This window comes from Mytilus galloprovincialis, chromosome 5 (assembly GCF_965363235.1).
Source record: "Mytilus galloprovincialis chromosome 5, xbMytGall1.hap1.1, whole genome shotgun sequence".
In the NCBI taxonomy this organism is placed as follows: domain Eukaryota; kingdom Metazoa; phylum Mollusca; class Bivalvia; order Mytilida; family Mytilidae; genus Mytilus; species Mytilus galloprovincialis.
Window position 1 is genome coordinate 94,999,965 of NC_134842.1, and position 14,378 is coordinate 95,014,342.

Consider the following 14,378-nt stretch of genomic DNA (forward strand, 5'->3'; position numbering starts at 1 on the left):
TTAACAATTATAGGTTACCGTACAGCCTTCAACAAAGAACAAAGCCCATACCGGCAGTGGCGGATCCAGGGGGTGGTCCCACGGCGCACCGGACCACCCCCATGACGAACCTCAACTTTTTTTAAAGTGTCTATTTTTCAATAACTAGCTAATTAACAAATTAACACTTAAGATTAATCCTTTCATCGCACTAATTTGTTATGGATTACCTGGATACCTGGAGGTGTCACAATGCTAGAATACGGATCAATGCGTTTCACCTGTATACATGTAATTAAATTGTCAAAACATCTCGTCAATATGAAGAAGTTGACTTCTTATTTTGAAAGGTAAATACAAATTATTTTTGTATTTTTAAGTGAAATTTCCATATATAATTGCATTGTCCAACTAACGGAGTCTCGGTTTTAAATTCATTTATGTACATTTTGAAAAAAACAATCATTATGAATGAATTAAATTAAATTTGTTTATTTATCTCTTTGAGCCCCCCTCTCTCCCCAACATCAACAGCAATTCAAGCACTGAAGTTGGTACCGGCATTTGTACAAAGCGCAACATTTGATGAAATTAAACATCTTGTAGACTTTTACCATACTGATTTGCCGAGTCCATCTACAATGCCGTCCAAACTGCGTTTGTGGCAAAAGACTTGCGAGGTCAATGCTTTCAAAACCAGAAACTGTAGTCGGTGCTCTGAAAGTATTTTGCAAAACAGACTTTCCAAATATTTCTGTTATCTTAAAAATCATAGCTACCATGGGGGTGACGAGTTGCGAATGTGAGAGATCCAACATTCAGTTATCACTTTTAAAAACCAACCTGAGAACAACTATGGGACAATCACGTTTAAACGGACTAATGCGTTGATGCATGTGCACTACAGTTTGGAACTAAACATAAAACAAATTATAGATAACTTTGCAAGGAAACACCCGCGACGCATGATGTTGAATGGCCTGATAAACGACTCTTTGTTAAATTAGTAAATTTTGAACAATTTTACGTAGAACTATTTTTACCGATTCGGAACATTTTAGCTAAACTTTTTTTACAGCTTGCCTATTAATTCAGATGACAGTTGTATGTTGTGCTATTTTAGATTGCAAGATATTGTATAGAGTCTTAAATAAAAATCAGTTTTACATGTCTTTAAATTCCTTTACCTAGGAATATGTGCATTGCATGGTGTTGTCCAAATTCATGATCTTCCCTAATGTCGAAGGTATTTTTTAACCTTTTTCATACCATTCAATATTCATTTGGGACCACCCCCAAATTTTTTTCTGGATCCGCCACTGTACCGCATACTCAGCTTCAAAAGGCCCCGAAATGACAATGTAAAACAATGCAAACGAGAAAACTAGCGGCCCTAATATTTATGTACAAAAAATTAACGAAAAACAAATATGTAACACATAAACAAACGACAACCACTGAATTACAGGCTCCTTACTTAAATAAATGTTCATAACATACTAAATGTATGTTCATATTGAAATTGATAGAAAACCAAAAATTGTGAACTTTGGAAATAAAGGTGGAGGGTAAAAAAAAACCATTTTCCTGTCCCCAATAACCTATGACTTATGATACTTTTGCTGAAATTCTCCAGTCATTCTGTATTTAACAAAATTCTTCCAACAACACTTTACATACTGATACTTTAAACTACGCTCTGAATGCCCGCGATTTCGCGGGTGTGTTCTAGTATAGAATGACAATAGGACTGTTTTATCACAAGATAAGTCTGGGTTGTTTGAGAAAAACATTTGTATCTTTCTCAGTGTATGAATTACTTGCCGTTTTATTTAAGAATATTTCAAGACTCAAACTATGTATTTTTAATTTATACAGATCTTCTGCTTATATGCTTTCATTGTACAAACTGTTATTATGGTTGTTGCTAATATGTGGTGACATCGAACCGAACTCGGGTCCTGAGCGCACACCAGAAATATCTGAGAAAACATTGTCAATTTTCCATGGTAATATAAGAAGCCTTAGAAATAAACTGAATTATATTGTCGATATTATTGAAGATTACGATGTCGTATTCTTGACAGAAACCCATTTAGACTCAAATATTACAGATTCTGATTTATATATATCCGGTTTTGAAATACCAGTTCGAAAAGATAGAAATTCTTATGGGGGTGGCATTATTATGTATTATAAAAGTTACGTTCGCATAACTCGTCGACATGATTTGGAGAACTGCCAACTTGAGAGTATGTGGTTTGAGTTAAAAACTAAATTGCGATCAATATTGATAAATATCAATTATAGGTCGGAACGACAATCTTCAGTTTATTTCTGGCAGTATTTTGATCAAATGTTGAAAAATGCCCTGGATGAAAATAATAACATAATTTGCTTAGGTGACCTGAATAAAAACTTTATGTCAGATCTACCGTCAAATAAAAGAGATATTTTTTTCATCAGTGGCCTTGTTAACATAATTGACAAAGCTACTCATTTTGACACACGAACAGGTAGCACGTCTTTACTAACTTGATCCTATTTTAGTCACTGATTCGATACCGGTTTTAGATAAAGACACAATACCTTTTGATAGAGGTATTAGTGATCATGATGGAACATACGTCACAATTAATTGTGGTTTTAGTAAAAGACGAACTTATAATAGATCGATATGGGATTACAAAAAAGGTGATTATGACCTTATGAAACAAAAAGTAGTTGAAACAAATTGGGAATATTTAATTTCTGATGCAAGTGATGTTCATGTTGCTGCGACTAATTTCACGAACTCATTTCTTAATATAGCCTCCGAGTGCATACCTACAAGGGAAGTAACTATAAGATGTGTCGATAAAGTTTGGTATGATTCAAATTTGCGGCGTGAAACGAGAAAACGCGACAGGCTTCGTAATATTTTATTCGCTCAAATAGTACATCCGCAGAAAAGAAATTTAAACAACAAAGAAACAAAGTAAATAACTTGAAAAAGCAAGCTAAAAAATATTTGTTTACCAGTATTAATGAAAATTTAGATGAACTAAAAGTTACCAACTGTAAACAATACTGGAAAACGGTTAACATGTTAATTAAAAGTGATACACCGTCTCATGATTTACCACCCATGACGGACCCTGATCACAACTTTAAACTTGCGTATGAGGGAACCGAAAAGTCCGACATTTTAAATAAATATTTTTGTTCTATTTCTAATTTAGATGGCGCTAGTAAAGATTTGCCGGAATTTGACGACCGATGTCTTGAATTTATTTCACAAATTGATTCGCTTAAAACTACTTTCATGCTTATCATGCTTCTTTCTCTTTACAAAAAATCAAAATCTGACTTTCCTGTGGTTATTGAACATACCGAATTTTTGAAGTCGCACGAATTTTTTCAAGCGAAATTTTAGACCCATGAAAGATTGTTTCATTTTTTTTTTTGCTTTGTGAAACAGTTCTTTCAATCCTTTGCCTCACTAAAATCAGTTAAAAAATGTTGCATCTCCATATTACCAAGACTGAAAAATAAAAAAAAACTGAATTAGCCCTTAAGAATACTGCAAACATGAAAACATGAACATGCTGCAACCATCTGACCATACTGTATGACATCAAAAACTCGTCTTACTGTCATCACGACAACGATACAAGTAGACACGCTTTGTTGCTGGCCATCAATGAACAGATCAACGTGTAGTGACAATGAAACGTCAACAAAATTAAATTACGCAAAGTCATTTGTCAGACATTTTTACGGCCGCAGCGTCAACTGCTAATCGAATTGCCGAGTGCCAGTGCGTACAGATGCATGCCATAAATGTTTCCCATCAACTGAATTGCCAAAGAATCGACTGAAGGAAAACCTTGAAACCCCTTAAGTTCCAACCGCATATTTGCCAAAACCAATTAATGGGTTGAACAAATGCAAAATCATGTCAGACAGAATTTTTTGACCTTTCTGACAATCATTTTGGCGTTTGTAACAGGCAGTCATTGCTTTTCACGGTGACACATTCATTCATTCAAAAATAACAAAAACAAATCTAGTGTTGCGTTTCTAAAGTCGGTAGGTATAGGTATCTACTATGCTTATAGTGCATTACTTTATATCTTTTAATTCTGTTTTACTGTTTGCAAAAGTATGAATTATTCTAAATGAAAAGTATTTTCTTATCCCAGACAGACAACCCTAGCCGTATTTGGCACAACTTTTTGGAACTTTTGGTCCTCAGTCCTCTTCAACTACGTACTTTTTGGGGTTTTGATCCTTTTTCATCAGTGTGTTACTGGTTAGTTTTGTGTGGACGAAACGTGCGTCTGGTGTATTAAATTTTAAACCTGGTATCCTGATATTGATAGCTATTATTCGTGTGTTATTCTGTCCTTCATGTTCTCCCATTTATTTCTATTGTAGTCCTGTCATGTAATGTTGTCATTTAAATATAACATTTAGCATTGCCATAAAAACGGGAGGTTTGGCATGCCACAAAACCAATTTTAACCCCCCCATTATTGTTTTTAGAAAAAATGTCCTGTAGCAAGTCAGGAAAATGGCCATTGTTAGTTTGTTTCTGTGTGTGTAACCTTTAAATGTTTTGTTTCTGTTGTGTTTAGTTCTCTTCTATTTGATGTGTTTCCCTCAGTTTTAGTTTGTAACCCGGATTTGTTTTTTCTCAATCGATTTATGATTTTCGAACAGCGGTATAATACTGTTGCTTTTATTTAATATACTGTCTATTCTGGATTTGTTTTGTCTTTTTATCTCTACATGTATTTTCTTCCTTCATTCAGTACATTTATCCATTATTTATCTAGACTATATACCATACTGTAAACAATTACATTGATAGCCAAACTATTTTGATGGCTGCTTTCAATTTTGTCATGATCTATGTAGATCTAATTTTTTTATGTTATTTATATTTGTTGCTTATCTCAATACGGAATGGTATATAACAGGATTTAATCGATGAACATCAGATGCACGTTTCTTCTACACCTGATTCATCCGTTCAACAATAAAAAATGAAGTACGACATTAACAAGCCTTGACGACACAAAATTCGAAATGTTTGCCAAATATGTAAATAAAGGCAACAGTAGTATACCGCAGTTCGAAATTAATAAATGGATCGAGAGAAACATAATCCGGGGAACAAACTAATACCGAGGGAAACACATCAGTTATAAGAAGAAAACGACGAAACAACAGAAACACTAAAGTGCAACACGAAACAAACGACAATGCAAATCACACATAAAGCTATAGGAATCTATTCCTGGTGCAAAAAAAAATCCCTATTATATATCGCAAATTTCAAAGTTTCAATTATTCGTGGTCTTGCCGATTTGATGGAATTACGAAATAATCATATATCCTAGTATACTGCAACGTTCGTTATTATTATTCCTATAAACATCAAAGGCCTTTATGAAATCAACCCCCTTTTGTTCTTCCAAATAATACCCCCCAAAAAAAAAATCAAGAGCTCGATACTAATGTGGTTCAAAGTATCATGGATATAAAGAATGTAGAACTACATGTATAGACAAGAGTATAAAAAAAAGGGGAACATGATTTACAGAAATACATTACAACCATCCGCCTCCCCTATTCTAGACCTTATCTATTTACGTATCGGACAGTAAAAAAAATCATAGGATATAAAGAATGTGATTACTTTCAGAATGACTTCGTCACAGGATCGAATTTCTGTAGTTCTTAACAATTTTTATCAGGTTTTGGAATGTATTAAAGAATATTTTAATTGATGTGAAATCAAGCCAGTATCAACGCAAAACATATAAAACAAAAGCTAACAGACAAAAACAGAACTAAGGATTTAATGTTATTTTAACAAGTAGGTAAAATTTAATTATCTTTATCTTTCCTGCACATATATGTGTTCAGTCCTAGTTTGTCTAATTGTCAATAGAAAATAGAAAACTAATCGATTGACAACTAGTATTGATAGAATGTTGCTTAACTTCCAATTGCAAATATTTCATGCATATTCAGGGGGAAAAAAAATGTCAATAAATCCATTTATATTTTCTGCAAAGAAGTTCGAACCGAATGAAAGATTGGAATATGACGATAAATATTCAGCAAATTCCATACATAATCTCCTGATGACAAAGAGAACAAGCTTCGAAAATGGTCTTTATTTTCACTTTCTGCCTTATTGATAATGTCATTCAATTATCTATAGGCCAGTGAGTGATTATATCTCATGAAGAGAAGATTAAAGATGCTACTGGAATTAGATTATTCTACATCGTAATACTAATGACTTTAAAATTTAATTTAGCAGTATAGATCAGTATACTTAATCGCCAAAACAAACAACACAAAACCAAGATTAACACAATCGTTTTTTTAAGTTTTAAAGATTACTCTATAGGAATTACATGTATCACGACAAAACCATCTGTGGTTACACAAGTCTGGGCGTAACAAAATCGAACGAACCTGACATTTTGTATGTTTCGTTAAGAAGAGTTTATTGTACCAGGTCAAACATTAGAAACATCATAAAGAAATGCCTCATTTGTTTGGTTCGCAATAAGAAGCGTGTTATTTTTGCGATCAAAGAACAAAGATTGTGGCTTATTAAGACCATCTTTCTGTGAAAGCAAAACTCTGTGTTTGTTTCCGTCTGGTGAAATGACAGCAACATTGTGAGAAGAATAGCCTGCTACGTAAACACGTCCGTAATTGTCTACCGTAAGGCCTCGTGCATCTCGAAGAAATGCTGCAAGTTTAAATTTCCATTTTAGTTTCCCTTGAAGATCAACGCATGTTACTGACTTATTAAATTTTATATAATAAAGTTGATCTGACCATGTTGCAATGCTGCAATTCGAAGTCAAGGTATCAGTAAAAAGATGTGCCACTGAGTCGTCATCTAAACATACAACAAATAAACCACTACTAATTCCATAATAGAACAATTTCCCATCTTTGTGAACTATTCCATAAATCCATGACTTGACCTGAATAGATTTTTCAGTTTTTCTGTTTTTCATATCGATTATCGTGATAGACTTGTCCATGCCAGATGTTACGATAAGTTTTTGACTTTCCTCTATATAGTGTATATGAGATGTTTTCGATCCTGTATGTAATGTGAAATCTAACGACCCATCGGGTTTGATTACGTAGATTTTGTGACTTCTGTAGCAGGAAAAAATCATACTGCCATCAGGTATTAAGGAGCAACCAGCGATATCTTTTCCAATTGTATTCACGGTTCGTCCTAAATTCAGTTTTATATCATCAATGGTAGGAACATGTGTAATAGGCACCAGTATCTGTGCTTGTTTGTTCTTCTGTCTTGTAAGTGTTGCATTACTTGACCTGGTGTCCAAGATAATGGTTCCCATCTTGTTTAGAGCAGTAGGTAGATTTTCGAAAGTGTTTTCTCTTTCAAAAGAAAGGGTAACAACATTCGTTTTTTTTTTCTTTCAACATGGATTCTATGAATTTTTTGTTTTTTGTTACATCTTGATGGATGTGTTTCATAGCCAAGAATGTCTGCAGGTCTGAGGCATGTTGTTTTATTTTATCTAAATTGGTTTTGCATTCTGTAATCTCTCTTTCTTGCTCTTGTACAGATGATATTAAACAGCTGATTTTCTTGTTTTCCTTTTCTTCAGCGGCAGACAATTCTTTCATCAGACTTTCCTGCAATTTATCTAAATGATCGTCAATCAATATTCGTGTCTTCTTTATCTCTAATTCAATTCTGGTCTTGTTCTCCTTAAGACTTTTTAGGTTGTCTTGCCGATCTTTTCTTATTCTCTGTAGATTTTCTAAAAGTTCAGCTAACACTTGTTCCATTTCCAAGAATGCATTTGATGATTTAACATTTCTAATGACGTCATCTATCGCGTTCAACTCTCTGCAATCGGCATGCGTTTCAACAACACATCGTCTACAACATGGACAATCGTGTTTCTTACAAAATATTTGGTATTTTTCATTGTGCTTTGGACAAGTATGAGAAATTTCCAGTATATTGGAAGGAAGCTTCTGGTACTCGGAGATTTGAACAATACTGTGGTCTCTGGTCCCCCTTGAAGCTGCATGATGCTCTTTACACTCCATACAAAGTCCTTCGTCACATTCTGAACACCAGACCACCGAGGATTTGTGGATGTTGCGGTATTCGCATACTCCACATACAGTCAACCTACTCGACATTCTGCAAAATAGAAAAATTATAAGTTTGATTTCACGTTAATTAGATTTCATTTTGTTTTCATAATTATCAATAAGTATATCGATGTTTCGTCAATAGTTAGCCCTATATACCAATTTTTACCCAACTTCAAGCAACAGTTATTTGGATTGAGGGGGGGATTTAAGACGTATTTGCCAAACATATGTTGTTAAAATGATACTTAATCAATCTGATGCGTCATATATACAAATGGTTTTATGTATACATCCCTGGTTTGCACGTGTTTAGATTTGACAGTTATTAATGAAAGTAACATAATGTACATGCGAAAAGAGATTCATATGCACAAAATTTGATATTTTCATTTAAAAACAAGTGATTCATGCAAATATATTAACACATGACACAATTATTGACATATGTATCTTATATTAAAAAAGACAACATTTAGAAAAGAAGACGTCCCTTACTTGTATGATACTTTGAAATATTAACTAAGACGTATACATTGAAACCATGATATTAAATAATTGAAAATCTTAAATTTCTATAGCAATAGATATCTTTCATAAAACTGATTTTTTTCTAAAACAAGGCACTACAAAGTCTAATAAGCATTTAACAATATTGTTATATAAATTTCTGTTCGAAATTACAAATGTGCCAGCTTGCAATTGAAACATATGCATGATATGAGACAGTAAATCATCGCTCATTTGCCTTGCCTAAGAAAGAATTAATGTTCATGGATAATGAAGGGTGGTCATACATCGACGATGGCACATCAGCACTACGGCATTCTTTTAGCAAATTGAGAAATGTATAAAGACATATAGAACTCGTCGCAGCGGCACCTTGGGTGAATTTGATGATAAAGTGGACTAATTTCTGTGTCATTTTGGTCTCTTGTGGAGAGTTGTCTCATTGGCAATCATACCACATCTTCACTTTTTATATTGAATTTATTCTATTAAATGCACATTCAATAATAGGAAACTGAATCGATATTGGATAAAATAAAGATTTGGTTCATAATCTTTTTATCTGAAAAGTTAACTTGGTTAACAAATTGAAAATCATTATAATTATTAAAAAAACAACAACATAAGAATCTCTCTATTGCTCCCTGTGATAAAGGACTATGAACTTTCCTCGGAGTTCAGTAATTTTGTGATGTTACTTTTTGTTGTAAATGCTCCATAAGTGTATGTAAACTAAACAAAGTTTTATTAACATCATATGCGATTGAACACATGAAGATTGTTGTAATGGAGAGTTATGCATTGTATAGAAATTTTTTAGTTTCGCATTCTATAGGTCAAATAGATTCATACTTCTACTCTACTTCTATTGATTTAATTTGATACACATAAAAACATTTACAAAATTATTTAAGCAAATAGTATTAACAAAACATTGTTATTTGGTTAGGTTAACACCAACATTTATTTCTTCTTGCAATACAGTCATTATTACTCTATTTTTCTTATTATGTTAGGTGATGTTCTAAATAGAAGTCATGCATGTAAAGTTCTGAATGAAAGAAATATACTGGAATATTACCTCTACTGCAAAAAATAATACAGTAGTTCTACATGACGGAATAAAGCTAATTAATATGTTTCTAAAAGAATCAGCTATTATGGCAACAGTTATAACAGTTTGTTTCCAGAAAGCTTTCTGCTACGAGGAACAAACGTACGCTGACCTCGGGGAAAAGGGGGGCACTTCAATCTTTCTTTGGTAGGGGTGAGCAGCTGAGACATCAAGTACCCCAACCTTTTCATATATTTTGTTGAACAAAAATATATACCTTGTTATATATCAATTGACAGAAAAAGATCTATTGATATATTTTCCTATTTTAGAATACTAATGACACCTGAAAAATTATCCGTTGAATAATAGGCAGAACTAATAAAATATGTTTGATCAGATAGTAACACAGCTGAGAGTAACTCTTTCAGGTATATATAAATAAAAACTGATAAAAAGTAACATCGCCGTTCCCTCTCAAAGTATGCTGTCACTATAGAATTTCTTTAATAATTGTGTTCATGTTTCATTTATACAAACCTTTGAATGTTAATTATGTGCAAATGTCAAATGAATGAGATTTTTAGCTAGCATCAGTGGTAAATAGATATTAATTGGTTTGAAAAATAGCTGTTGCAACTGTGGTTTAACCGCATCAAAAATAAATACTAACATCCATTTAGTTTAGGATACTTGTGACATAATTAAATCAAGCAAGTGATAAAGTTAACCTAATGATTCATTTAATCTGAATTTCCAACGCTTGTCATATATAATAGAACATGATGTAGTGACCTATTCCAGCGGCTCATCCCTACAACTCGTTACATAGTAAGAGGCGCCCCCACCCCGAAATGCTGACAAAATGTAATTCTCCTTTTTAAAAGTCGTTTCTTTTTGATGTAGGCTTTCTTTGATGAGGTCTGGGTTGGATTTACATAACAGTGAATAAGTCACCACTACAACATTAAGATGGACCTAACCACCTAAGAATAAACAAAAAAAATTAAATAAACCGGCTAACAAAATACGAATGGAGAATAATGTGGCGCTAAAATTTATCTAAATAAAAAAAAACAGAGCTCCAATGTCCCCGCGAAGCACATATTTTATCTATCCAATGTACAAGGAGCAGGAATAAAACAGCGCTTTTTTGTTTGTTTATTCAAATCTTTTTATTAATATGCAAGGGGATTTCAATAAAAATTTCCGAGGGGTATTACTCGATAGAAATATTTGACCCCCACCCCCCTTATATTTGATTAGAACTTATTTTGTTAAGATTTCAAAGACATTCTGATATTAATATCTAAGATATAAATTTCATTTAAACATCTGACAAGAATTGTACACTTGAGAGCGCCTTACAAACCGGACGGACAGATGCACAGACGAAAGAACAGACGGGCAGAATGACGGATGCCCGGTATTTCTATGTTCCCTGTATCGAATTGCGCGAGGGGAAAAAGGATAACAATGGACAAAGATATATTTATTGTAACCAAACAATTACGAGACCTTTAAATGGTCTGTACAATAATGTATTATGAGTGTATTATATTTCAATGTATAACAGAACTAAATAATATAACTGTTACATGTCAAAACTTCCGTGTGAAATGCTTTCTTTGTTTGTTTTATTTGGAAAGTAATCTGCATTTCGGTTGATTTATTGTTGATTGTTAAACATCAGGAAGCAAATATTTCCTATTCAAAATGATAAAATTGGGGTGATATATGTTTCATATTATAATAATACTTAATCAAGCTACAAAGGGTTCAAAGCAAACAGAAAACGAAAGTAGAATGACATAGTCAATGATTTACAATAACATGAATAACTCAAGTATTTGAAAACAATTGTTGATCAAATATTGTAAACACGAGCCAATTACACATCAAGATTGTTATTTGTAGGTGTTTACACAGTGTACAAGCGGACAGTGACACAAAACGGAAGTTGCTGATCTGTCCGACGGCGATCGGCTCGTTGTTTTTCAAAAAAATATAGAATATCAACACAAAGTGTCCCATAATGGATTGTTCAGCAGCTCAAGGTAAGTGAATAACTACAATGATGTATTTTTGACCATTTAAAGCTTATTTTATGCTTTTAGCATCAACCGTCTTTTTAAAATAACTCCTGATCATGAAGAGGGGTCAAAATTTTGCGATTTTTCGAGTCATAAATCTTAACAAAACTCCGAAAATTCAAACATTTTCAAGATTTTTAATCGATACATAGTTGAATAATCATATTCCGCATACACACACAAAAGTTTGGTTCATTTTTTTTTATTATATTGTCACAATTGAATCTTTTCTATTCAAAGTGTACTGTCCGCCTCGTTGCCACCGTATGTTTTCATACTGTCCGATTCGTTGGTCATATTCATGATCGATATCTTAAGCAAAAGTAAGATTGAAACATGCAATTTCCTCGTCTGTCTGTTCCTTGAGGTCATGAGAAATATCAGATTTGCGGGGTGTTGATGTGGAGATTTTTTGTCTTTTTGCAACTGGGCTTCCAATTTCATGCGAGTTATCATTTTCAATTTCAAAAAGAGTGCTTGCTGTTTCCAAAAGATCACATGTTTTTCCTATATTAAGAGTTTCCTTATAATTGTCACTATGTATGTAATAACCATCCTTTTGTAGTTGGTTTGGTATAACACAAAAGTTTTTCGTCTGAAGAATGCATTTATTTTGAATATAAACCTTTATTTTAAGTGTTTGTTCCGGATGGCGAATTATATTGTGGTCTATTATTTCGGAAAATATTTTGCACGAAAACAAGCATGTTGTACAACTATAAGGATTACTAGTACTCATCATGTATATCTGAAAATATAAGCAAAACATTATTTAATTGATGTTCTTAAGTGCGCTGCATCACTCACTATCATCTACTGTTGTTTTAAAATAACTTTTAAACAAGAATGTGACCATAGTACACGGATGCCCCACTCGCACTATCGTTTTCTATGTTCATTAGGCCGTAAAATTGGATCAAAACTCTAATTTTGCATTAAATTAGAAAGATCATGTCATAGGGAACATGTGTACTGAATTCACCATGCATTTATTAGAATATTATATCGGTAGAGAATCTAACAACAAGGTCCGCAAACGATGAATACGAGCAGCAGACATGAGTAAAGGTTCTGGAAGAGTGACCAATGTCCCCCTTTAATTGACACGAGATCCAAGCTGAATATATAATCTATAAATATTTTCCATATATAATCATAGACAGTATCTGTGTTGAATAAAGTTTAAATGTGGATAAATTGCATGTTTCAATCTTAATTTTGCTTAAGATATCGATCATGAATATGACCAACGAATCGGACAGTATGAAAACATACGGTGGCAACGAGGCGGACAGTACACTTTGAATAGAAAAGATTCAATTGTAACAATATAATAAAAAAAAATGAACCAAACTTTTGTGTGTGTATGCGGAATATGATTATTCAACTATGTATCGATTAAAAATCTTGAAAATGTTTGAATTTTCGGAGTTTTGTTAAGATTTATGACTCGCAAAATCGCAAAATTTTGACCCCTCTTCATGATCAGGAGTTATTTTAAAAAGACGGTTGATGCTAAAAGCATAAAATAAGCTTTAAATGGTCAAAAATACATCATTGTAGTTATTCACTTACCTTGAGCTGCTGAACAATCCATTATGGGACACTTTGTGTTGATATTCTATATTTTTTTGAAAAACAACGAGCCGATCGCCGTCGGACAGATCAGCAACTTCCGTTTTGTGCCACTGTCCGCTTGTACACTGTGGTTTAAAACGTTAAAAACAATGTTTTACCTGAGATTCACCAAATCAATACACCCAGCAGCGGCAGATAATTAGTCATGTGAACAATATGCGTCATAGATTATTTATAAAATGCCGCGGTTTATTCATTTATTTAAACGTATTATTTTCCTACGGAAACGAGAATGTTTCGAAATTCTTTAATGTAACCAGACAAAAACATTTTTGCTAAGAAAAACTTGAATTGTATCTATTCTTACATGTATTACGCAATGGGCAATTTGTACATGTTAAATGTGTATATGACATATCGAATATAAGAGGAGAACAACGACACAACAGAAACACTACACTAAAATGTAACACACACAGAAATGAACTATAATATATTGCCATTTACCTGACCTGGTACAGGACATTTAAAAACAAATAGTGGGTTGCATCTGGTTTTGTGGCTAGCCAAACCTCCCGCTTTTATGGCAATGCTAAATATAACATCAAAATGACAATATAACGATTACAATACGAATACATGGGAGAACATATAAGAGAGACAAACACACGAATAATAGGTTTCAAATGTAAGGTCTTTCAACTTTTCCGTAGAAAAACCTTTTGCTTTTGTTCTGATTATTTTTTTTTCTGTTCTTCCGCCTAAATTTTGTAATTTTGTAGTATAAATATTTCACAAGATGTCGCTTAGATATTTTGTGTATGATATCGAACAATTTATACGCTTTTAACATGTTTAAAACTGACATTGTTTAACCTAACACTTATCTTGTAAGAACTATCTCCCCAGAGCACTGTTTTGCTAGTGAACACCACTCCTTTGCAATCGTTAAATATTATATTATGACAAAGGACACGGTACGATTAGCTATTCATGCTATT

At 33.1% G+C, this 14,378-nt stretch overlaps 2 long non-coding RNA genes across 2 annotated transcripts; both read right to left on the reverse strand.

The window, feature by feature from the left end:
- Window positions 1–6,346: 6,346 nt before the first annotated feature.
- On the reverse strand, window positions 6,347–13,579 carry LOC143076774 (uncharacterized). Its single transcript, XR_012978784.1, has 2 exons — window positions 13,536–13,579; window positions 6,347–8,191 (listed from the first exon to the last, which is right to left on the reverse strand). It is a non-coding gene; the product is annotated as an uncharacterized LOC143076774 (long non-coding RNA).
- On the reverse strand, window positions 11,921–13,478 carry LOC143076773 (uncharacterized). Its single transcript, XR_012978783.1, has 2 exons — window positions 13,375–13,478; window positions 11,921–12,547 (listed from the first exon to the last, which is right to left on the reverse strand). It is a non-coding gene; the product is annotated as an uncharacterized LOC143076773 (long non-coding RNA).
- Window positions 13,580–14,378: the final 799 nt, after the last annotated feature.